Raw genomic sequence first — 26,857 nt, 5'->3', positions numbered from 1 at the left:
CCTATTGTGCACCTTTGTTGTCACCTTCTCAAGTGCTCCTCTGGTGGAGACTACAAGCAGCCGTGCTGACACACATTGCACAGGCATGGTTCACTGTCAGTATCAGTGAAGTAGTCTAGAGCAAGGATGTACAGCCGACAATGCAGCAAGTGCCTGTAGTGGCTGAAAGAGGCTAAGGGAAAAAAAAGACAAGATGCCCAAAGGGATGGGAAAAAAAAGTAAAAAATATTCAACTGTTTATGATAAACAATGTTTTAGCAAACTATATGTTGTTCAGTTAGGGTTTAGATCTACCCAGAATATAAAAGGACCAATAGACCTAAAATACAATATGTACATCACCCTTTTAAAAGAGACATTAAACCTTCCGTTGTTTTTTTTTTTAAATCTTATTAATGGTGGCCAGACTTACAGAATGCATTAAGGCAAAAAACATCCAGACATTAACTTCGTTTCTAAGGTACTGTGCACTGCACTATGGGATAGAGGAAAGGATACGCTTGTGCTTCCAATAACCCAAAAGTTAGGGGTATTTCAGAAGGTCATGCAATGTCTTAAGCTGCCCAAACACCTTACAACCATCGCACGACTTTCGTTGGTTGGTTGCGATGGTTGTAAGGTGATAAAAAAAGTTCGTACAACCTGCCCATCTTGGACAGGCAGATCGTACTTGCGATCATCGCAAGCTCTCCCCGCAGATGGGAGGGCTTGACGATGATTGCAAGGGTGAGCAGGCAGCGGCCCGTGCGGCTTTCGTCTTGAGATCACGCGGTTTTCCATCGTGCTCATAAGACGAAAGTCGTGCAACCTTACAGTATATGTGGTCGCACGCTGCCCAAACACCTTACAATTATTGTACGATCGTGGGATCACCCGCGATTATCGTACGATAATCGTCAGGTGTATGGGCACCTTTACGCAAGCACTGCAATTATACACCTTATGGTAACTGTTATTCTGCCATTAGTTCATTGTGAGGCATTAGTTATCAATACAGGATTACTTTGAGGAGCCCACAGAAAGGAGATGGCAAATGTAAGTACACAGTCAGAAAGATTCTATACATCATATAGCACTATTTATTAAAGGGAGATATACTTCTACTTGTGGATTTTGACCTTTGGATATGACAGTATGCCAACTAGGGAAAATCTCACATTAAAAAGGTAAAAGTTGCGTCAGCTGCCCTTACAGTAGTTAAAGCATAACTGACGGCACTATATGGGCGGCCTGAACAGTGATGGGAATTAGTGAACAAGAGATCAGCTGTGTGTAGGAAATGGCACCTGCTGCAAAGCATCAGTGTAACTTAGCTTGTTGTTAAATAAAGGTTGTTTTACAATAGCAATCGTATTTGCAGCCCCCTTTTGATTATCTGTACCCACATTTTCTTTCCCAATTTATTAGTTGCAGGAAAGAGAAACCCCTCTATAGGTTTGTTATGTGTCCCCAGTCACACAGCATACCTAACAAAATAAAGTAAAAACGTTTACTTTTGTAGCCGTTTTTGGAACAGGATTATACATAGGGCTCTACAGGCATCTTCTTAGAATAGAAGCCAATGAGCTGATAAAAGGAATGGCTGATGGTCATAATTTTTTTTAAATTAAAGTTATGCTATGTGAATGGGAACATGTAACAATTGTAAAGTATGTGTTATCCCTATTTGGCTGCAAGAGGAAATGCACCTTATATAACCAAGAAGTTTCCATATAACCTGAACCTCAGGTGCTGAGCAATGTTCTATGCAATGTCTACACAACTGAAGTGGGGCTTTTAACTGTGCCCTCACTGTGCTCATTCACATGGGCATGGCTGGCTAGGGGTGACAGTTATTGGGTATAGCAGTGGCAGCAGATTTTACAGCTGTGTCTGAACACACACACACATCTGAGCATTTATATTGGTATAGTGACAAATGTGCGACCCTGGGCACAATCTGTAAAATACATAAAAGCAAAACTTATTGCGCAACATAAAAATTTTCAACTACCACCATTTTATTCTATAGGGTCTTGGCATTCAGAAAATATATAATGTTGGGGGGTTTTACGTCATTTTCAGGCCTAAAATGTGGAATATAACATGGGTGCAAAAATTGAAAAAAGGGCCTCAGTCATGAAGGGGTTAAAAAGTTATAATTTTAAGCCTACTAATAGTAACGACGGCACTTAGGATTGATATTTATTTAAAAAGGCACGATTTTATTTAACCCTGCATAGGGTATTTCACAATAATTAATAATTGACGGTAATTTGCATTCCACATTTCACGTGTTGTTTCAGTTTTAGCGATATTATCACAGCTCAAAAACACTTTGTGTTTACACACGTGCATTTTGTTTCCATTATTTTTTTTTCCATTATTAGTGCTGTTTACTCAGTTAAAACACCTGGCACAATCTGTCTGCGTTCAAGATAGTAAAATACATAAAAGCAAAAAACTTTTTTTTTCTTTAAAAGGTATAATTTAAAGCCTACTAATAGTAGGTGATTTATGAAATAGAAGGAGGCCCAGGCAGTGTAAGTGGACCTTGAATTTTACTGCAAGGTCTGCCTTATTGAGAGCGCTTAGAGAAGAAGTCTAGAACTCTGTCCCTCTAGAAGACAGGAGTTGACAATGGCAATATTTATACATTTTTAGAGACTATTAGATTAAATTAATTATCCTCTCTTGTGCTTTACGAAGTCATTGGGACACACCAAAAAATACACAAATTATCGCACGGTATAGGATTTTAAATTATCTAATTATGGCTATCCAAACAAGGATGTCACAACGCCACTTCAAAGCACGCCAACGCATACAACAAAATAAGCTCATGACTTCTCGATGATCTGTGCTGTTTACTTAATATGGTATCTGTCAGTCTACATCGGTAACTTACAAAGCCACTGAGAGTTCACCTAGGGATTCAAATATTTTACATAACAGAACTCTGAGCAAAATGTTTTATTAACCCTTGCAGTGGGGCTAGCCATCACTGCAAAGGTTAACTTCTCGTTTTCATCTAGGGACAAAAGAGAAAAAGTTACACTCGCCTGAACCTCAGAGGCGGCCAGCTGTCACAGTGCTGGCCGCCTCCAGTCTGCCTGTCTCCTCCTACGCTGCAGCGAGTGCATGTCCCTCGGCATCCTCAAATCCAATACACAGAGTATTGAACGCGATGACTGCAGGATCCTTAGACCACTGCAGTGGAGGGGGAGCGAGGCTGGAAGGACTTTAAGTCCCTAGATGAGCAGTTAACCCTTGAAGTACTTTTCCCACAGCGCGGCTTTAAATATTGAGGCCGAAAAAGGAAAAATTCCCAAAAAAGTGTTGGGCAAATTTGGCATTTGAAACAGACTAAGAATTAGATGTCTGTATGAACAAAATGTTTTAAACCACCGTATGGAAGCCAGGGTATGAACGCAGGACACAACATTACTATACTTTTGCATGAAGAAGATGTTGAGCATCCCAAAAACCAGCAACAATACTCATACTAAAGGAAATGTGGTCTGCCTGAAAGAAAAGGGTAAAGATGGAACCAACACAGCACTTTTAAACTACAACAATTTCACTATTTCAGTGTAGCCAAACTAGATATTCCTGAGATCAGCTTGTTACAGCTGTCATTATTTTACAATGTGTCAGTCATGCTCGTCCTATCCTGTTAAACAGCAAGACATATACAGATCATATCAAAGAATACACAGAACAAGTTAGCATTGTTTGATTTTAAAAAGCAAGGGCTCACTAATAAACAATTTAAGCTTTTTGGTTTTTTTCCTATAAAAAGGTAACTGTTGATCTGCCAAAGTATTTGTATTTATTTCAATTCAGTCCTGTGATTTACACAGCTTTGCCACACAGCACAGCCCTGTCTTGCAGGACATTACATTTTTTTAGTGATGAAAAGCAGAATTTCACCCATGCCTTCAACCCAACAAACAAAGGATAGGTTTTTCTCTAAAGCTCAAATGTATGATAAATTTCCCCTCCCACCCATCCCTCCTTCCCGAGCCCCACTAAGTGCTGGTTTAAAAAAAAAAAATCCCTATCTGTGTACTTACTTACCTTAAGCAGTGGTCACGTGACAACGCAGCCCCAAGACTTCTCTTCTGTTTACTTCCTGGGGGCTTTCTTTGAGTGTCCATGTCTGTGCCTGCATGACGTGGACACTTCCTACTGGATGTCAAATGGCCAGGGACCTCTGAGGATCCAAAAGAGGGCTGACGTCAGCAGAGAGGAGTGAAGGGGACAGATGGTGTCAGGCACCACCACACTACTAGATACACCACACTGAAAACGCAGCGGTAAACTACATGCCAGTCTTACAGCAAATGGTTTTAATGACTCCGACTTTCATTCAGACCCTATTCACACTGAGCTTTTTCAGCGCTGATTTGAGCTGAGTGACTTTGAGAGACATTGAGTTACAGTGCACATATTGTCGCACTACATAGCGCTACTTTTGGCATGGACTTCGTAGCTGCTACATTGGGCTGTATCCAATCAAAAGCGGTCTTGATGTGACATAATTCCTCTTCCTGTTTCCTGCTTATGTTCCTGTGCAAAAGTGACACTTCTGTAGCGTGACGGAGCTACACCATTGAAGTCTATTGGGCCAAATCGCATGAAATCCACCAAAAAATAGATCATGTTCAAGCGACAAGCTTGAGCTACAAGCAACATTGAGCTGCGATATGTGAACAGCTCTATTGAAACGCATTGGACGAGCTACATTAAGCTGACGTTTGAGCGATTTTTGAGCTGAAATCACGCTACAAATCGCTCACTGTGAATGGGGTCTAAAACTGTTGAAGACCATAGAAGAGGCTCTGCATTGTTGGACAAAAAGAAGAACCTGGGGACAATGTTGAAGCGTTGAGAGGGTGCATCCGACGTTGGCCACTTTTTTTTTTTTGCAAGTTTTTTCAATATGGAGGAGCCAGAAAAAAAAAAATACATGTGTTCCAGTTGAAGTAACACATACAGGTCTAGTCTCTGCCCCCTTCTTAGATTAGACAGTGAATAGAGACACAGCAGACACATGAGCTCATCCCTTTGCTCTTTCCTCCTATCAGCATAGCCCCTTGTTAACACATGAGCACTTCTGATTCACTCTGTGTACTACTTCAACCTCTGCCAAGCCCAAACTCTGCCATACAGGGACTGCAAGAGGCTGTTACCAAACAAATTTAAATACGTGCACTTAATAAAAGTACATTTAATTATGTATAAATTATTAGGTTTTTCACAGAATGGAAAAAAGTCAAACCCTAAATACGGTTTTACTGCTATCCAGGGCTCCATTAGTGAGATTTACCTTCACTTGCCGTTTTGTAAAAAAATGTTACCAGACAGAAAATGAGGGAAAATCAGCAATGGGATAACAGACAAAAATGAGATGCTAGTCAATGGCAGCAAGGAGCCACACCAATGGTAAGTTAAAAAGAGTTGTTGTTTTTTTATTGCGACGTTCGCGGCGATATGTACCATGTGTAGCGCAATTGTAATTTTTGCATGCTGGGGCACTGGACGCGTATTTACGTTTAAAGGCGTCAACCCGCCAATGCTGCAGTGCCGTCCGTTTTTTTACAACGGGCGGACGGCAAGAGGTTAAGGGTTAACAAAAAAGCCAACATGTTTTGGAGGTTTACATACTCCATCTTTATCAGGGCTCAAAAGTTAGGTCACTAAAACTGCCTGGACTCAAAAGGGTTTGAAAGTATTTATAGATGTCACATCAAACATTTGTACTAACAGGTAATGCTGCATTTGAATGGCATCACCTCCTAGCCACCGTGCGCTGCAGCGTGTTGCGATGCGGTGAAAAAAGTAGTGGTCAGGAGGTTCATTAGGGTGCCATTCAAATGAATGGCAACACACAGTGCACGGTCATACACGCTACGTGCGTTGTGCGATATTGGCATGATATAGTTTGATTACCACAATGCTATGGTGTGAATGGGCCCTCAAGCAGAACTGAAAATCATTCTCATCAGGAAAGGATTGGAACAATGGATGATTTTCAGAAAAACTGTTCAAGTGTCAAACAGAAGTCACTTATATTTCTTGTGGGTCACGAAATGTTCTTTATAGATTTTCAATGATTGCATCTGTCAGATCAGAAAAAAACAAAAAAGAATGTGCTCTAGCTACAGTAATTCTAAAAGACTACGCACCTAGGTCTCGGAAGTCAGCGAAGTAGGGCTAGACTAACACCTGGGCGATTTATCAGGCGGATTTAGCCACACGATATCATGCAAAACAGAGATTGAAGTCAATGGGTCTGTTCACATCTTTGCGTTGCATTGTTCAGCCGAAATCGCCTGTCGCGCTAAAAGGCGCAGGAGCTATTTTTGGGCAGTTGTGGTCCCATAGACCACAAAGCAAAAAAAAACAAACATGCGAAGACAGCTCATCGGCTCAAATCGCCTAGGTGTGAACCTAGTCTTAAAGAGCTTCTTCTGTCGATTCAAAACAGATACTTCAGTTTGGACAGATTTACACTTTTACATGTAAGCAGTATTTCTAACTGAACTTCAGATAAACCACAAAACACACTGTTGAAATACACACATGGGAGCTGTTTTACCTGTCAAAGAATTTGTATCTGTTTACATTCAGTCCTGCGATTTACACAGCTCTGCCAGACAACACATCCAGGGTTGGTGACTTCACATTTGTCTCCTGCGGTTAAGCAATACAGTTTGGTCACCGACCAGTCCTTGACCTGTGACTGGATAATAAAGAAGCAGCACACTCGTGAAGCCATCACTCTGCCCCCCTCCTGTCTGGCAGCACTTTGCAAAGGAGGTCTGCTTGGCTCAGAAAGTGGATATGCCTAAAAATCTTATTGTGAATCCAAATTTAAATTTCAGCAAAGTTAGCACTAAAAACTTTAACAAGCACCTCCTTGTCAGGCAAGTTTTAAAAACAACAGACATGGGACACTGAAAATACAGTTTGTTCTAACCACAAAAGCAAAACACATAGGGCATTGCATCTTGCACACAAGGCACAGAACTCTGACAATTAGGGTGGCAAATCAAATTTTCATGTTGTGCAAGATTAAATGCTGTAGAATATAAGGCTCCATTCACACCTAAGCTTAGAGGGAACGCATGTTGCATTTGCACACCTTCATGTGCGTTTGTTTTCCGCGTGTTACTATTGACTTCAATGGGGTCCTGAACACCCGCTTTCCTGGCCACGTTTGGGGTGCCATTATTGGTGCATTTTGCGAAAAGTGTGTCAGAGCGCACTTTTTTTGCCTGTTTGTCGCACATACATGAAAAGGTGTAAATGGGGACTAGGGGTAAAGACGGGTAGGGAATATATATTTTTTCCAGCAGATAAAAAGACAGACAAACTGGCCACACAGTTAGATTTCCTTAAATTAGTTGACCCCCCCACACCACGTTAAAAACAGTGTAGAGAGAAGAATCCGTGCTGTCAGCTATTGTATTTAGAAGTCACTGCTGAATTCACGAACAGTGCCTGCATCTGACTCAATGAAGGCATTGCTTGGCCAATCACTTTCCACCCGGATCCAACTAATAGACTACTGTTGTACGGGGTGGTGCCAGCAGGGCTTCAGCAGGAATCGGCCGAAATTCAAGCTGTTGTGTACAGAGCAGAGCAACCAATGAGAGATTTACGAGTATGTACAGTATTGTCTTCCCAGACAATCACTTTGAGGTTAATGGCCAGTGGTGGGAGAATAGATAAATACTTGGGGTGGGCCATGTGAGCGCTCTCTTACTCCCCCTGGCCCAGTCTGGTGTAGAGGCTGCTATGGACTGCCTGGGATGGCTGGGCCTGAAGCCTTGGGACTAGCCATGTGCTTACACTGAGGCTTGAGTCTGGAGCACCAGTCGTTACTATCGGTGACAAAGGTGAAGATGACTGGTGACTTGTACTCAAGTGCTGCTGTGAATGAAGACAGCTACTGCACCCCGCCAGTCAGCGCTGGCGGATCGGAGCGGGGAGGGGGGAATCCAGCCCCTCCCCTGCCACGGCAGAGAGGCGTGACAGGATCGAGAGGTGAGCGAACCTCCCGATCTACTGAGCCGACCTGTGACAGTCTCATTGTCACAGGTCGGCTAGAACTATGAGGTGAGTGAAAAGCACTCACCTCATAGTTCTCCTTTAAGGTTCATCACAGAGGAAACACAGGGAGACCCATTACACTATTGTATGTTGCTCATTAGGAGTGCGCTACGCTTGTTTAAAAAATTACATTTAATGTCATATTAATGAATACAGAGTTTTATGTATTTTATATCTGCCTGGAGTTCAGCTTCAACTGTGGGGGCCTGGTTGCAAAATAAAATCCTTGGAGACATACAACAGCAGAAGGATATGCAGTCTGCTCGAGTTGTCAGTTTAGCATTGGCATTTCTTAAGAACTCTGCAGCTAATACATTGTATCTGAACTATTAAACCCTTGTGGTGCGCTCTCCTCTACTAATGTGAAAACTTTGCTCCAAGAACCCAGTTATTATCCATGGCACCCTAGAAAGCTGCGTGTGTGTATTACAAACTCCTACACCCCCTCTCTTTATCAGATCTTTAAATCTCTATGTCCCCATTGGGGAGATTGCCTCTTTACTCTGACACCCTGTGACAGAACGGTGCCAGAAAGTGAGCCAAAATACCACTGCAGTGGGTATAGACCCGACAATAAAAACCTAATTTACAGAGCTAGAGAAACTACTTTATTAGAAAATGCAAACACTATAATGTACTATTGCTGTGATTTGTTGTAGTCCTCTATAGCTGGTGGTATTCTGCATTGTGCTGTATAATGTACTTTTGCTGGGATTTATAGTCCTCTATAGCCGATGCCATTTTGCATTCATTGCTGTATAATTTTACACTTTCCATTTCACTATATTGCACACCACACCATTTTTTTACTTCCACCGCTCCAAGCTTGCTCCTGTGATGGACTACAACCTCGATACAAACTAGTAGTCCATCACTGGAGCCATTTTTTAAAATGTATTTTATTATTTTATTGTTTATCCGATTAACCGATTAATCGAACTCAATAATCGGCTAACTAATCGATTTTGAAAATAATCGTTAGCTGCAGCTCTAGACATACATCCAAAAACATTTTAAAAAGCAAGGAACATAGCCCAGTGTTGGATTGCTCCCATTCTTGATGCAAATACGTACTACTGTCTGGTACTGGTAAGGCAAACAAAATAGGTTTGGCAATATCTCTTTTGCACTATTCACGGAAAATATTTTCCACTTATCCTTAATTGAAGCCAAACATTCTGTAAGGCAAGATAGATGCATCAAATAGTACATCTCCTGCTATCATTGCGAACATACTACTACTACACATTTAATTATATCAGACTTTTGGAATTTGAGATATTTTCTTCTTAATTATTATTCTGTTTGATTTGAACATTCTGTCTCTAATTATTTAAAACCCAAAGGATTTTTGCCCTTCTGTCTGTGGATTCTTTGAATGAGCTACCTGTGGATAAGTGTACACTCCACGGGCCATTGAACGTTCATTTTAGTGACTACCGCAGAATGTCACCACAAAGGGTGACATAAAAACACAGCTGAACTTGTCACTTTAGAGAAGGAGTGCCTGTGGATAAACTTTACTGATCGGATCGACAAATTTAATTTAAAGTGGTTAAACTTTTTTTTTGTAATAGGAACATGTGCAACAATATATTTGGTTTAAGTGTTTAAACAGTACAGTTATCTTTTATAGTGTATAATACATTCAATCATAAGAATGGTGACTAGCTAGGCGTGTCCAACTAGCTAATTTACAACGCTAAGGGTTAAGACTTCATGGTGACTAAACTCTTTACAAGAGGATTTTCTCAGTCTTTTCACTTGCACAAATAATAGTCAATGTTTTCAACTCCTCTGGAGGTAGATTACAGCATTAATGGGCATGTTGACCCATGTCTGCGCAGTTAAGTAAGGGGATATTATCCAAACTAGAAAGGCATATTTGCCTGTGCACATTAAGGGATGACAGGTATACAGCTTTCTAAGAAGTCAAGTAATTTAGGGGGGTGGAAACATGAACATATGCAATATAATCACCAAGACAACTTATCTTGGTTTAGCACTAAGATACAAACAAAATTTAAAGGGGGGGGGGGGACACACAACAGAGAAGTTGGCTGCCCAGGTCCATAGCTCTACTACAAGTTTCAATTATTTTTCTTAAATATTGTCATGTTGTTTCCTAACAAAAAGGAGTATATTGTTATTTGCACTCTGGACTAATCTTATGCCCAAAAGCCACAGAATCACTTTTGGGACAACCCAATATCTCCCCTTTCTTCCCATGATCAAATTTATGATGCAACGGAAAGCCTTAAAGCCGACTTTTACACTCAAAAATCAAATTGTACCAATGCATTCCTCTATGTACGATGATTAAAAATAACATGGACATGTCAGATGTAAAATGCTGTGATTTTGAATTACTTACACTTGCAGAGAATTCACTTCCTGCTTTGAAAGGGCAAAATGGCTTCAGTTTGCCAAAGCAATGCACACTGGGATTGCCTTGTCATCAGAAGAGCCTTGCTGGCAAATGTCATCTGTAAATCTTATGAGATCTCAGGGAAAGGCATTTTCTTCCCGTGGGATGATGTGCATGGTCACATGTCCTAGTGACATGTCTAGTCGCATGTGCCAGAAATCCAGGAAGTAATAGGAGAGCTAGTAATCTGCCGTTACTAAACATGACCACTGTCAGCAGACTGGAGAAGAAAAGAAAAATAAGGAATGCAAAGAATACAAATCCGGCAATTATCTACAAGTATCTGTTTGTAGATTGTCATTACTAAACATTTGTAAAGGTGTGTTTGTTGTTATTTTAAAGATATGGGTAAAGGTCTACTTTAACAACATTGTTGCCAGTCATCTAGATGATTACAACGCTAATGAGACTTAAGCTTTGATGATGGGTCCTAAGATTTTAAACTTTGGTCCTTCTCCAAGACAAGCAAGGGATGAAAGAAGTCACACAGAATGCCTGGGTATACAGGCAGCACTAGAGGCTGTGATGTTGTATCCCAAAAGTGTATCTAAACCCAAAAACATAATACATTTCAACTTTCCTTCATTGCGGTGGCTGCATCTCTAAGAGACTGCCTGTTTGTCTCTATGGAATCGCTCCTTCTGTAGCTGAGGCAGCGAGATGTCGTTCCCATTGCTAGTAATTGAGATTCAGCAACGTTCGGGCCTCAGACAGAGCGACGTCTCACTGCATCTGGGTACAGAGGGACCAATTCCATAGGGACAGACAGGAAACCGCTTTACCCATCCTGCTGCTGCTGATTTGTCTCTAGCAGCAGAATCGCCTGTCTGACATCAGCCTTAGTTTCCTTTTAAAGGATATTTTTTTTTTTTTTATTGAAGCGGCTTTCCTGATTTAGACTACAAACACATTGGCTGGTTTACAATGTGTCATGTCGTCTAAAGTAGATCTCCTGGAAAACGTTTAATTAACCCTTGCAGTGGGGCTACCCCCACACAAAGATATACTTGCCCGAAGCTCCGAGCTGGCCAGCTGTCACAGCGCTCCTGCAACCTGTTTCCTCCACAGCAGCAGCATTGGAATCTTCCTCAGCGTCCTCATGTCTATACACAGTGTATAAACGTGATGATTTACGGGACCTTAGACTGCTACAGAAGAGGGGGAGAGACCCGAAGGGTCGGTCTAAAAAGAAGCCAGCTCAGAGCTTCGGGCGAGTAACTTTTTAACCTAAACAAAAACGAGCACTTAACCCTTGCAGTGCAGGGGTAACCCCTCCGCAATGGTTAATTACAAAAAAATTGCTGGAGTTTTTCTGTAAACCCCCCATGACTCCGGTGCCTCTATCATGTGTAGACTAGGGACTTGAAGGTGGATAGAAACACAGCTGAGGGCTTAGCGGTTGATAAAAACTTGAAATTTGAATGTAGCACTGACGCCTTTTCTGCTTAAGCTGAAAATTTTGGGGAAAGATGGGGTGCATCTAAAATGACAACTGGAGTGAATTATGAAGGTACCATTGTGTTTACATGCTTGGAGAACCGAACGGTTCACTTCTTTCAATTATAAAAGACAATTATATGACAGATTTGTCGTTTTAAACAAAAATGTTCACTCCTGCTAGAAGGTTTAGTAGTAGTGATTTTCTATTCATTAGCTAAAAGTATCAAAAATGTCTTGGAACAAGACGGTGCTTAGAAAATTCTTCACAAAACATATCTTTTACTCCACTTCATCTTCAAATATAGGAAAGTCTCCTTAGCACTTGGCAATTGTAACAATTATTTTCTTGTGTATCTTATGGCTAAGTCCAAAGGATGAAATCTTAGAGACAAAGTTTTTGTCTTTTAATGCTCCATTCACAAATAGCGTTTCCCACACTGTCTTCCGCGCAGAAGACCGTGCGGAACCAAAACGCTAATATTTTGAAATTCGCACAGATGCCGCTCGTTTGCAGCTATTACATAGCCGCGAATGTGCGGAATCTGCCGGATTATCCCGCTTGTACTCTTTCGGGGGTCGCCGCAAAGGTCTGAACAATGCACACTAAAGTATTCTCTGTTTAGAGTGGCTCCGCGCGTATCCGTACAGCCAAATATGAGCGGACAGCCGCTCAGGCATAATTGGAGCCTTAGGGTCACGGGAGGATATTTACTAAATGTCCTCCCGTGACCTAAACCTCGTATATAGCGGGCTATTGTTCGCTATATGCTGAGAGACGCAGCTGGGGCGGATCCTGACAATACTGCCGAGATCCACCCCGCTGACTGATAGGCAGAGCCCGCTATCTAGAGGCAAAGCCAACTATGGCCGCCCCCCTCCCCCATCCATCCCTCCAGTCTGCGTTGAAGGATCGGAGAAGGGGGGAATCCCTGTGGGGAGTGGTGACTGACAGTCAGCGCTGTCTGCAAGGAGATGATCGGAAGGTGAGTGAGCATCGGTTTGTTTTCGCTCACACCCCGATCAATAGAGCACGCATTGACTCTAACTATGGGGATGAGTGTAATTTACTCACCCCATAGTTTTCCTTTAAACCCCCTACCAGCCAAACAAAACATATTAGCCAACCTCTAAAAACTGATTAAGGATTGTTATTAGTTTATTTACAGACATAATTAAATCCTTGAAATACCTCTTACTAACAAATTGGGTAAAATAAAATAAAAATTGTAGCACTAGTTAAAATGATCAGAAAACTGGATGTCCAATCTTTTCATGCACAAGCACGCACTATATTCACAAGTAATGCTGACAATAGGGGCCATTGCAAAATATCCTGCATGAAATATCTTGGATATGTTTCAATTGTATGTTTCCCCATTGGAGCTAATGTTGTCCTTACATTTAGCCATTTTCGGAGATGTCCAACTAGAGCAATCTACCACCCAGTTTTACTTGCTTTCCACTTTTGAACAGCCAAACCTTCAAAACAATTGTGAGAATTAAAATAACCAATAAAGTGTGTGTATAAAGGCATGTTGGTCAATTTCCATGCAAATTTCAATCATTGTGTCACGGCAGTTGACGGACAGATTCCCGTGGGTAAAAGCTCCAAAATGGTGAATGACCAGCATAACGAAAAGCTAAGAGAGCATCTCTCATACTGCCTGAAAGGCAGTGGAATCCTGTGCATCAGGTTTGGCGCTGGCTCTAACCAGCAAAATTGTGAATAATACCTCAGTGGCCACACATGCAGTCAACCATCTTTATTGTTCTATGTTCAGAAATCCATTTGTTGTTTTTTTTTTCTGACAATCCACAGCAAATTCACAATTGTATGCTGCAGTATATCTATCTACACAAGATAGAAGAGGTGTAAACCAGCTACAGCAAGCTTCTACTAAGCCAGCACATAAGAAATTAAATCAAGTTACAACTTCTCTGGTTGAGCATCATGGGCCTCACAGTGTACCAGCATGTCTACACATACATAATTTTGTTCAGCTAACAATGTGGATGAGGCATTCAATGCTCAAACCACATTGTGCATTTTCATATTAAAAAAAAGAACTTAAAAAGGAACAAAAAAAATAATACCTGCCTTAGACTGCGGGACAGATGCCAGTTTAAAAGTGAATATCTACCCTTTGATCAGAAGCCATTGGCATTCATTTATCTCTGTTCAGTGCACCAAGAAAACAAAGGCTGATCAAAGCAAACAAGCACACAGCCAGAACATCACTGCCAGTCAATACTCAGTACATGACCCAAACATCTGGATTCATCATGCATGAGTGTATAAAGAGCACAAACAAAACACTTTCATTACGGGGGCGTGGCCAACCATGGAGGAGTAAAGCCGCACGGATTTGAGCTCTGACGATCCGGGGCCGTTAATCAGTGGACTATCCTGATCAGGACCTACCTTTTCTTCTATGCCCGGTACCCAGAACTCTCCCGAGACTCCCTCCACCTCCTGGACCCGTGACATCGCCTCTTACTTCAGGCGCAATCCGAACGAGGCCGCATCCCGAGCAGGCCGCACCATTTGTATTGTTGTTATGCTTATAACTACTTTATCACATGTATACATGTTTCCTTTGTTTTGTTTTGAAAATCTCTAATAAAATCTGATTGCACCAAAACACTTTCATTACACTAAAGATAGCAGTTTGCGGTGGCACAGGATCTCTGTTCATGCAGATTGAGAAGAGTAACATTTCCAGCAAGGTGTCAGCACTGCGTGAATATGGACAATATTTCACACATTGAGTAGTGTACACAAATACCATCCACATAGTTATCCCCATTGTTTGGGGACTTCCTGTGAGCACAGGTGGGAGAGGAGGTTTTCCCTTAATAATTATCTGTGTCACGCAAACTCTAAACAGCATATTTCACCTGAATGCAATCACAAAAGGCATTTGGGCTAGCAAAGTTCTTCAAAGCAACAGATAAAAAGAATTGAGCTGACAGAAATCAGGCATATTTTATGACCAGTCTGCTGGAACTAAGTGATTAAAACCCTTAACGTAGAATTAAAACACTAATTTTTTTTTGCTTATATCTACTACTAGCACGCAGTAGAAAATAGCAAGCAGTAGATATATGCAAAAACGTATTTAAAAAAAATAAATGTAAAAAAAAAAAAAGTTACCAAATAGGCAATTACTTACCTCTGTCTACGCCACTCGCTCAGGTCTGAAGATTCTCGAGCGGCCGTGAAGGATCATGGGGTGGGCGCATACGCAATAGAAATCTTTGGCCAGGAGAAGAGGAGAGAGACTCAGTGTAAGTCAATGCACGCAGCCGGGAGCATGCACAAGAACAGACACTGTGGGACACAGAAGACACAGCAGTCCGCACTGGATCAGAGACCAGCACCCGCGCTGTAGGCACTCCTGAAAACTACTGGAAAGATGATGACGATAGGATGAGGAGGCACCATTTAAGGTAAGTCCTTAAAGCAGCACTATGGGGAGGGAGGGGGGATTGTGACTTTAGTGTCACTTTCAAGTAATGTGTCATTGCTAATTTTTTTAACAAATGTTAGAAAAACTGAAAAAAAATAAGATTTGTAAATGGACAGCATGTTTTTCTAATTACTTTAAACACAACTGTCCCCCTTTGCAGCAGGACTGGTAATGGAATGGCTAATTATGCGAAGAAAATCGGTCAGGTTGAAGATAAAATGAAAGTTAAGGGCCACAAACATTAACGACCACATTTCAGGTCTCTTAAAATCCCGCTTACTGATGCTCATCTTTGGAATGTTCTCCTGCTGCTCAGTTCCTCCATCAGAGTCCTTGGAAAAACCCAATGCATCTGGGTCTGGGAACACGTGACCTTCTTCAAGCCCATTGATGCAGTGAGTGAGCGGAGCAGGTTATTTATCATGTGCAAGTTCTGATACTGCCCAACATGGAGCTTACACAAGGGTTAGATCCATGGCTAAAACAAATTAATGGAGTGATGGGGGAGTCCAGCGAGCATAAGTGGTTGGGGACTTTAAAAAGAGAACATAGCCCCTGTTATTTTTGATTGACGGAACAATGTAATGCATTAGAGCCGAGTACAGCTTCAGAGCCGAGTTCAATGTAATGCAATGGCGCGGAGTTCAGCTTCAAAACATGTTGGCATTTTTATTTACTGGTTTCCCAAATGCTGATTAATCAGCATTTGATATATGCAAGATAATAAAAGTTAAACCAGTTTTGAGACAGATTTAGTATAAGAATGTACTTCTAGCCTCTCCTTTGCTGTGCCATTATATAAAAAAAGAAAGAAAACAACACATCAAACCAAACAAAAGGTGAATGCGTTTTAGAGGTAAAATCATCCTGGATCTTTGCATAATTGCCCCCAAAAACATCTCATATGTACGCTAAAAATGCAATAGTTGGCTTTTGTAGACACAAAACTTAGACAAAAATAATTTCCTAAATGAGAGGAAGATTCATTTGTAAAAATACTGTCCATGAAACTAGTTGACACATTTCCCTGTTTGTTCAGAAAATGTGTGTGAGTGTACTTTAGTTAAGAGCAAGAAACACTGCATGATTCTAGACCCATGTTGTCACTGACCGCTCTGATTCTCGATTATATCATCACCATTTCCTCAATCACATGGCTTTGTTTGTAAACAGCTATCAGTGACAGCGTCTAGTGCCTTTATATGAGTACTTGAGAGAGAGAAATATTTGCTTTCTCACACACTATGTTGCTCGAGAAATCTGGGATCACTGGAGAAATGCTGGGGTGAGGAGATAATGTGTGTACAGAATAATTGGTTGCTCCGTTATTTTCAAATGAATGGCACTGCAATGCACCCGGGTTTGTGTGTTACCTGCCATTGTGGTAAAGCACACATTACCTCTATGCAAAGAAGTGAATCTGGCCTTACAGTTTCCATTTGGATTTACACATCCTAACAAAGTACATAGGTACCACAGAGTTTCCGAACTACAAATTCCAGTATACTTTACAAACACATTCTTTATACACACACTGCAGTACATGAATGTTGCGAAACAAAAAGATTTTATACAAATCGTTAAAAAATAAACACTTTAGTTAAGAGATCTGTACATCTTAGGCTTCATTCACGCATAGCATTTGCGTTTTCGGCATGGCACAAAAACAAGTAAATTTTAAACATACTGCACGGAGTCCGCACGTTTGCGGCCATTACTAAAGCCACAAGATGCGGAATCTGCCTGGAATATCACGCTTGACATTTTTTCCGCGATGCGCGTTTTCGTGAACAACAAACATTTTAATATATTTTTGTCATGTTTAGTGCATAGCCACAGATTCCCAGATTCACTCCTGTGCATGGTGGTAATATGTGCGTTACCACAATGTGAACGGAGCCTTATGACATTTGTTTACATACAATGGACTAAAAAGTATGATAGTATACCTTTAATCTATTTTGTTGTACTAGAAAATAATAGCACATATGCCCCTCAGATGAAGCAGGTCTAATAACAAATCAGAAACAATGAGTACAAGCTGCTATTATGAAACAATTTATATTTCTACAATGCTTCAAATTTGTTGAGCCTTATGAATCCACCTTTCACTAGATGTAGGGGGAAAAAAGACTTTACTCAGAGGGTGGGATGGATAGGTAGAATACAACTTTCTGTATCAAGTAAACTATGAAGTAAATCAAACTTAAAGACGAGTCGGCGACTAAAGAGATTTTTTTTATTATTGGCCTGGTGCAGGGGGTAGGCAAATTCTGGTCCTCCAGCAGCGGTGAAACTACAAATTCCATCATGCATTTGCCTCTGGGAGTTATGCCTGTGGCTGCCAGAGGCTTACATTGCCTAATGGGATTTTTTGTTTCCACAACAGTTTGAGGACCAGAGTTTGCCTACCCCTGCCCAAGCTGCACCAGAGTTTCATTAGGACATCTGAACTGTGTAATTATCAACTGAAATGACCATGCAATAATTGACTGCGATAATTTGTCAATGAAAGGAAGTAAGGAAAACCAGGCCTTTTTGAGTAACTTATAGCTGGAGGGCAGGGAATGAAACTGTAAACTCACTACCATCTCCCAAGTCTTCTTAAAGTTCCAGACTTTTCAGGTCATCAATCTTCAGGCTAGGTTCACAACTAGGTGATTGAGCGGGTGAGCCGTTTTCGTGCAGTTGCTGCGAATTTTGTTTTCTCATGATTTTGCTTTGGAAACCGCACAGTTTTTAATGCATAGAGAGGTCTATGGGACCCAAACCGTGCAACAACCACCCAAAAATAGCTCCTGCACCTTTTTGCGTGACAGGCGATTTCATCAGCGTGACGCAAAGGTGTGAACAGCCTCAATTGACTTATATGCAGATCTGTTTTTTGCTATATCGCACAGATAAATCGCCTAGGTATAAACCTAGCCATACGTATGCGCAATGGAGCCACATCATCCCTGCAACCACCTTAAGTATCAGCATCTTACAAATGCCAAAATAATATTTGAGGAAGTGTGAATGCCCCTATTATGTTTTTACCGCAATGTCCGTAGCCAATTGGAAGATTCAGTCTAGTGTTTTATCCTGGTAACTACTGTTGGGGGTCAGAAAGTGAAAGAAAATCCAACAAAGGAACATCTTTAAATGGGTACAACTGTTCCAGGTATAACTGTCCAAATAGGATTTTCTCACTACAGGAAGATTTCCCCTCTGTATCTTTTGTGTCTCCAGGGAAGGAAATAAGGTGGAAAACAAGGGATGCACCGATACTGATACTGGGCACTGCTACCAATACTATTCATTTTCACAAGTAATCGTAAAAATGCCCCAATACTAAGCGTCTATACTAGTGCTTTCAACTTTTAAATACATTCGACTGCCTGAGGTCCAGCACTTGCTGGGGACCTTGCGGCTGCCGTTTACAGCACTGGCCCCCCACATCTCCTCCTCCTTCCCACCACCCGTAGCTGCGAGACTGCGCACAGCCCTAGTGAGAACGACGCGCACAGCCCTAGTGAGAACGACGCGCACAGCCCTAGCGAGACCCTGCACATCCCTGTGCAGCAACACAGAGTATGTAGCTTCATATTATTCTGCATTGATGTACAATGTATTCCTGAGATTTGTAGCCCTCACTAGCTGGTGGTATTCCGCATTGCTAATTGGTATTGGTATTGGCGACTACTTGAAGAAAAGTATCAGGGTTCGTACTCTGTCTGGAAAAAACGGTACTGGTGCATCCCTAGCGGAAACTTATCAACGTAGTCAAAAACATCAAGGTAAACCTGACCTTTACAACCATTTATGACATTACTGGTTATCCTTTTTTCCCTAACTTTTTTTTTGTAACAATTGCAAATCTTAAAAAGCACAGAATTGTTAGAAAATAGATAGGGTGATCTCACAGGCTCTTGTACTTCACTAATATATCAAAATACAGTCTCGCATAGCTCCTATTACTGCATGTGGCTTTATAAAATTTCACGTTACCATAGTGTCAGCATTCCACCATAAACCTTCACATGGAACAAGCATATATTTTTTACAGTCACAGAAAAGTGTTTGACCGGTTAGCTTTACATTCTTCCACAAAGAGTAAAAGCAAGGAAAGGTTTTAACAACTTTTTCTGACAATTAAATAAGAGGCACTTGGGGTTATCTGATATAGCAGTGCAAAAATCAATTAATCCATATAGCCAATCAGATATCAGCTTTTGTGAACTGCTTAAAGTCAGGACAATGAAAGAGGAGATTAGTTTGGGTTTAACAGCTCAAGGCACTTTCATATTGCTATCCGACTTATTTTACACCATCACCCATTTGTAATATAGGTAAGAGATCGGAATGTATAATTGTAAAATGCACACTAAAAGTTGTAAGGACACAAACATTGGTTTACTGTTGCATAATAAAACCTTGGGCTTGCAGTGGAATACCAGAGACGACTATAAGGGATGCATCTTTTCACTAGACCCTTTTATACAAACCCTTTCAGCCAAGTGCCAGAATAGAACAGCTTCTTGGATTACCAGGAAGGCTTAAGAACAGGACTGAACTGACACATTCAGATGCAAAAATGGGGCCCAGCTGTTATTTTTTCGCATTGGAGATGAAAGACCTGCTTGAATAAATATTTTCAGAGCCCACATTGGAACATATATGATCTCCGGACACATACCAACCATCTCAACACCCTAGGACCACTTAGCATCATAATGTATAAGTGACCCTGCAGTGTGAAAACCTTTATTGGTATTTCAGCTATTAATTCATAGTTCCACCAGATGTGCTGGAGTACAAAGTTAAGATTTAAACATGATTAAGCAAATGAAAGAAGCCAGGAGCCAAATATATATTATATATGGTCTCAATAAAAACTCAAAGAAGCTAGACTGAGCTGTAATTTTTAGAGTGCACTGGTGTTCTTCCTCCTAGGATTTGACCAACTGTGCAAATAAGAATATTCAATAAAAATAAAAAATAAATCCTTTTAGGGAGCTGTATTTCATGAAGAGGCTTTTTTTGACAAGAGCTTGCATCCTAAAATAAACAAAAACAGACTAAGTGATGAAGTTTTTTGTTTTTTTGCTGGCCCGAACGTTGCTGAACCTAGATTGCTGGGGTTGGGAGCGACATCTTCTTGCCTTAGCTACAGAGGGAGCTATTCCATTAGGACAAACAGCAGGTTAAAAAAAAAAAACACTCAAAAATCATGTAGCCAAAAGGCAGTTGTGAAGTAAAAATAAAATTACTAGTGCAATCTTGTATGTACCCAGTTACAACAACTGTGCTGTGAAATATTGTGAACCTCTCCTTAAGATCTATGACTCCAAAATTTAAAAAAAAGGTGCTTTTGGTATTGCTATAATCATAAAGGTATCTAGTACGTCCAAAGTGTCTAGGAGTAGAAGAAATGGGAAAGCAGGAAAAAAAATTGGAGATTGAATTGAAGGTCAACTATCTGGTTCTGTGGTGCTGATGATTTTAATGTGGCTTTTGGGGCCAGTTCACACCACAAACAGTGCGTTCTAGAGCGGTCTGGCTCTGAATGCACTGAATCGCATGGGGGCATGGAGGTGCATTAAAGGTAATTGCACCGCAGCAACGCCTCCTGCCTGCAATGTGTTTGTTTGCACCCGAACACATGGCACATTAGTGCCTGCGGTCCGGTGCGATCTAACTTTTTGCAGATCGTACTGGACCAGAACGCAGGCACTAATCTGCCACGTGTTCGTGGTCGGGCGATTGCACTGCAAGTGGGGGGTGTGGCTGCGGTGCCGTTGTCTTCAAAGCAACGCCACGCTCACACACCTGCAAGCAGGAAGCGGGCCGGAATGCGATTCAGTGTGTTGCAGAGCCTGACCACTCTGGAGCGTACGGTTTGTGGTGTGAACTGGCCCTGAAGGAAGATCACTCCTGATTTTTCTTTTTTTGTCATATTCTACGTAAGAAACATCCTAGTTGTGACCAGTTTATTTTAAAAACTTAAGCTACTATTTATTGCTGCATTTGACAAGCAGTGTATGACCAGTTTAAGTCTGTCTGGAAAACCAGGCAAAGACAATTCACATGCTTGGCCAGCGTATATCAATGTTTTACAATGGTGCTAATGCCAAGTAAAGTTGGCCATATACTGTACAAATTTCATCCTTTCGTCTAATTTCTTGATGAACCAGCATAAATAAATATGTTCAGTGGGTGGGAGTACAGAGTACAACAGAGTCAGAGTACAACAGCCCAGCAGGAGATTTGTTGCATTCTTTTTATTCAAAATGTGTTATATGTCTTTTATGCAAACTGCGGGCTGAACAAAAAAAAATGTATCAGTTTATGGCAGCTTTAGGAGAATGTGTATGGAGGATTGTAAGATGCTGCATGTCATCTGCGATTAGTTGTTTTTGTAAAAAAATGATTTATAAAAGAACCCTACAGGAAAGCCCTGTATTCCTCAAAGTAACCAAGTTAATAACCTTGGGGGTACATTATATTCTCTGCCCTTACACTGTAGAACAGGGGTCAGCAACCCCCGGCACGCGTGCCCAGCCTGGCACGCAAGGCCTTGACAGCTGGCACGCGACATTATTCTTTATCATTTGTAGTTGACAGCTCGAGCCGGCTGTCAATTACATTAACTTGTATAATGTACCCCCAAGGTTATTAATTGGCACTCGGTTGTACCATGGTTTCAAAAATGGCACTTGGTGTGTAAAAGGTTGCTGACCCCTGCTGTAGAATATTGTAAAGTCAAAATTTGTTGTTGCAGAGTCCTAAAAGGAGCTGTTAGTAACTATTAGGTTACTTCTTTTAGGCCTTTCTTTTGTATGCAGTTTAGACTTTCCACTGTTTTCTCAATTTCAATGCTTGGGAAAATAAAAAAGGGGAACAAAAATATTGGATATGTAAAACACAGGAGAGGCAAGAAGTAGGGAGGGAGCTAGAGAGAGTGGGAAGGAGACAAGAGATTAGGGTCTAGGCTCTGCGATATAAAAAGAAATATACTCAATAAGTGGGGTGTCCTAATCCCACAAAGCTGCATGATAGGAGGTGTATTTTAAGGTGTATGCAAATTCACACCAGTAAAACCACCTATGTCAGTAGGACTCCTCCAATCCATTATTAGTGCACATAAGGTCCTCCATGAGTTTGAGGTCTTGTATTGTGGCAAACCATTGTGCAATGGACAGGGGGGTCTGTATGATGCCAGAGAGCAGGGATGCACGTCCTGGTCATGTTAACTGGTTGAAGGATATCTCTCTCTCTCTCTATTGGAATATACATTTTGCACACATTTCACAACTATGCTATATAAAACAAAATCTAGGATAAAGAAAGAAAATTGTATTATCTACTTTGTAGTGCATGTTACAATAGAAAGTAAACATTTTGACTGGCTACTTTGATCAGTGTCATCCAACTCCCAACTGCAGATTGATTATTCATATTGTCAAATCGGACCCATAGTGAAGTGTAGGTATTGGTACAGTGATTTACATTCTAAAATGTGAGAAAAAGTGAAGTCAATATTTTTCACTAAGGACACCATTTTGGAAAGATCTTCCTATATGTGAGAGAAGTGAAGCTGGTACATTAAACGTGTTGTATACCAAACATGTCAGTTATTACAAATGAGTCCAAGTTCTGAGAGGATAAAGATTTCAGTGCAAGATCGAGGTTTGAAGTACGGGTGAGAAAAAAGAAGCCCATTCAGTGTCTTGCGGCTGTCATTCAGCCACTCCCCTGTTCAGCAAAATAAATGGGTTGTTTTCTAGTTACAACCATTTCCAGAGCAGGTGAGAAGGAAACATTAGGTTCACACATAAATCACTTTACAGCTAAATACCCTGATTAACATACGTACTATGACCCTGTTGACCCCGCTGCAGTTAATCTATTATAAACTGACAATGAAAGTTTCAGCATCGAGATGCTAGTGGAACAAGCAATGGGCATGCATTACTTGAGCACAACCTACTGGGCTTTTTATTGCCTTCTTTAGGCATCATCAAATGATTGGGAATTCTTTTACAGAATTAACTTTAGAATATACACAATACCTGCCTGATGCAGTTTAAACCATGACATAATTTGATGAACCATGTCCCTTTCCCATAGAAGAACAAACAAGACATAACAAAATTAAGTGTCTTTTTGTGGGCAAAGGAGAGCAGGTTTAAATGCAACAAAATGTTTCCCAATATATTTAAACGTTTCCAGATCTGTAAATAACAAAGATATCCAAGTTTGCATTCAATCTTTATTCTGTTAACTGCAAGGTCCTTCAATTTACTAGGTGTACTAGACCGTCAAATGTAGAGCTTTAACGTAAATGAATTCACCTCAGATAAATATTGTAATTATTGTTTGCACCAGAGAAAATTAGGTTCACAGCACAAATACTTCTTTTAACTGCTGATCTGTATGTGGTGGTTGCAGAGGTTACATCCTCTGGCACACCAATAAGGTTGGTCATAAGGGACAGGAAGGAGCGCATCTGGAAAGGCAGAACATGATCAAGAAATGTTGGCAATATCCCTCCTCTCTGCACCAAACATGACAAGGAGTTTTTTTTAAATACAAATAATTGAATTTGCATGTACGTTGGAACAGGTACATTTTTTTAAAGTGACTCCAGCCCAAAAAGTTTTTTTTTTGTTTTGGATAGCATAGGGAAGAGTTAACCCCCTGTGACGTTTGTTTTGCTGTATGTGCCCCTGTTCAGAAGATTTCACCTCACTTTCTGTCCCGGTGACATATGGATTTTGAAAATTGGAAACAAGGATTGGTGGTTAAGCTTCAGTGGAGACACCTTTTTCCCATAACTCTTACAGCAGTGAATTTCCCTTCCTAGGGGTAGATTTTTTTCTCACTTCCTGTTGTCTCAAGGACACAAAGTGAGATGAAATCTTTCTAATGTAAAAACCTCACAGTGACCCGGAAGAAGAGGCGGGCACTCCTCCTCTGCACATCCAACAAGCGCCAACTTCCGGTAATGTACGTACAGTACTACGAACCAAACCCAAAAAGGCGGGCAATCCTCATCGGCACGAGCACGGTAGCATTACAACGACTGAAATGCTGTGCGGTACACTTTATACACTCTGTGCACAGATCCCCTCCTGATCAACCCGTGTGAAAAGGGCCTTAAGGTGCCCATACACTGCACGATTCTCGTACAAGCAGTGTAGTGTGAATGAAGACGTGCGACCGTTTCTACTGTACGGTCGCACGTTTTTTGTCTAAGGAACACGCTAGAAAACTAGCCGAAAATCTTACGATTTTTGGCTGGTTTGAACGGTGCTCGGGAGACAAATGCCGAATGGGACGGTGTGCACAAGCGCACACTGCCCGTTCAGCATTGCGGTCATCGGAAGCCCGCCCCTCAGGGCGCCTCAAAAGTCTTGCGATGGTCGTAAGGTGTATGGGCACCTTAACACATTAGTGCAAGCTTGGCAGAGCTGGGCCTGTATGTTTTTTGGAGTGTTCCCCTATGCACTAAAGAAGTTTCCTGTAACTTCACATTAAGTTTGTAACACTTAGCTACATTCTATACTTCCTAAAGCATGAAACATGTCTAGTAAAGACTTGTAATTTGGAAAATCTGCCATTTGACAGAAAAGCTAAAGGCAAAATCAGAGTTTTTACAAATCGGGGTGAGCTCTTGTGAGCTTCTTTCGAAATTAACCGGTAACTTCTGTAAAATTGCTACACAAGCGCTGCAGCAGATAAAAAGTAGAGACCAATACTGACCACTGCAGTATATCAATGTATGGCCCCGATACAGAATATTAGATTACAGATAGAATAGTATATGAAGCACCAGGACACTGAAGATTATGAAATATAAAACGTGGGTCCAAAAGTGCAGTGCACTAATCAGTCTGCTCCCGGGACACACGTGGTAAGTATTGGCACACTCTCTCTCTCCGGTAAGTACACGATGTATAATGAAGCTATAATGAGAAGATCTCTGCTCTCACCATAATAGCAGCCGGAGTTTACACATGGAAGTGATCAGACACAACTGACCAATCAACAAGCATCATGCTCCAGATGTTGATCATCAGCCGTTATTCTTCCTAGTGGTGACTAAAGAAATGGCAGTCAATAAGACTGCAAATAGAAAACTTCAGTGACAAGAGCCAGACAGTGATTTTTAGTTGCCATGGCGTCCACCACAGTGCTACACATTCACAAACACATTCACAGTGCATGTCCAAGCCTGGAAACTGCAAATTCAGCTCCAAATGCAACACTGTTGGCCCATCCTCTGACAGATGCTCAATGAGGCTCTGTGCATCACATCAATGGACCAATAAGCCAACCAGGAAAATACAATTTACTGTAGCATACACACATTCTTAACTTTGCCCCCTAGTAATGTACAATAGTAAAAAATAATCTTTATGGTTGAACTAGTTTAAACAAAAATTGGTCACGTATACTGGTGTGGGCTGTAGTGACGTGTATGCCAAGACAGCATTTTAGGTCCCATCATGTCCTTCATTTCATTATAATATGTAAACTAATTAACATAGGTTTCTGTGTTTTGTTTTTAATTCAGAGGGACTGCATATACTCTATATTTAAAGAAGAACTTAAGAGATGTCCCTTCAGCCAAAAAAAAAACAAAACTCAATTTCCTGTTTGCTATCAAATTGGTCTACCTTAACCCTGCCTTTATTGCATGCACAGTGAAGTGTACATTCCTGGTATTTGTCAGATACTGAAAAATGGAGCCTAGTGCAGGGATGGTGCAAATCTATCAAGCATGCACTGGAGTTACATCACTACTGGCCACCCTATGGAGCAAGGCAAACTCAGAGGTATGCGTGCACATTATTGCAACTGCTGCTGCCATTCCCAGGGCTACAGTTTTGCATTATATGGTTGACATGCCAACAAAAGTAGTGGACCTCTGCTCTACACCATCTATATAAATCACAGCCAGGAAAACAAAGCAATCACACCAAAGTAATGCAAAGTACAAGAGCTGAAGTAACAACAAGCGAAATGCATCACACTTTGAGGAAATCAAGTGTCCTATATGTCCTGTTCCCTAGACAAACATTATAACCAGACTACAAAGGTTATGGTTGCATGCAGTTTATAAAGCACAAATGGTGTCATTTAAATTGCAATAGTACAGTAAAATCTATCATTAAAGAACATTGGGCATGGCTGACCTTGGATTTAATGACTACTGAAGCTGAATTTAACCTGCTTGTATTGCTCAGTCAAAAACGTAAATACAAAGCCTTACAGGGTTATTTCTTTGTTTGCTCAGAATATATTGGTTGATATATAGTGTTTGTTAGAAACACAAAAGTAGATCCATAGTAACAGTCATGAATCCAAATGAAAAATGTCAGTAACTGCCTGAAGATACAATTTAACTTTAGGTAGTAAGTAGGTAATGTGG

The 26,857-nt window shown here is 41.0% G+C and overlaps 1 protein-coding gene across 1 annotated transcript in view; it reads right to left on the bottom strand.

Annotated features, from left to right (window-relative positions):
* The window catches only part of LRP5 (LDL receptor related protein 5), a 153,209-nt gene that overhangs the window by 112,147 nt on the left and 14,205 nt on the right, over window positions 1-26,857 (bottom strand). The gene's annotated exons all lie outside the window — the stretch shown is intronic.

The sequence above is a fragment of the Nanorana parkeri genome, unplaced genomic scaffold (genome assembly GCF_000935625.1).
Source record: "Nanorana parkeri isolate BGI_ZX_2015 unplaced genomic scaffold, ASM93562v1 scaffold99, whole genome shotgun sequence".
Classification (NCBI taxonomy): domain Eukaryota; kingdom Metazoa; phylum Chordata; class Amphibia; order Anura; family Dicroglossidae; genus Nanorana; species Nanorana parkeri.
This window is presented reverse-complemented; position numbering and strand designations above follow the sequence as displayed.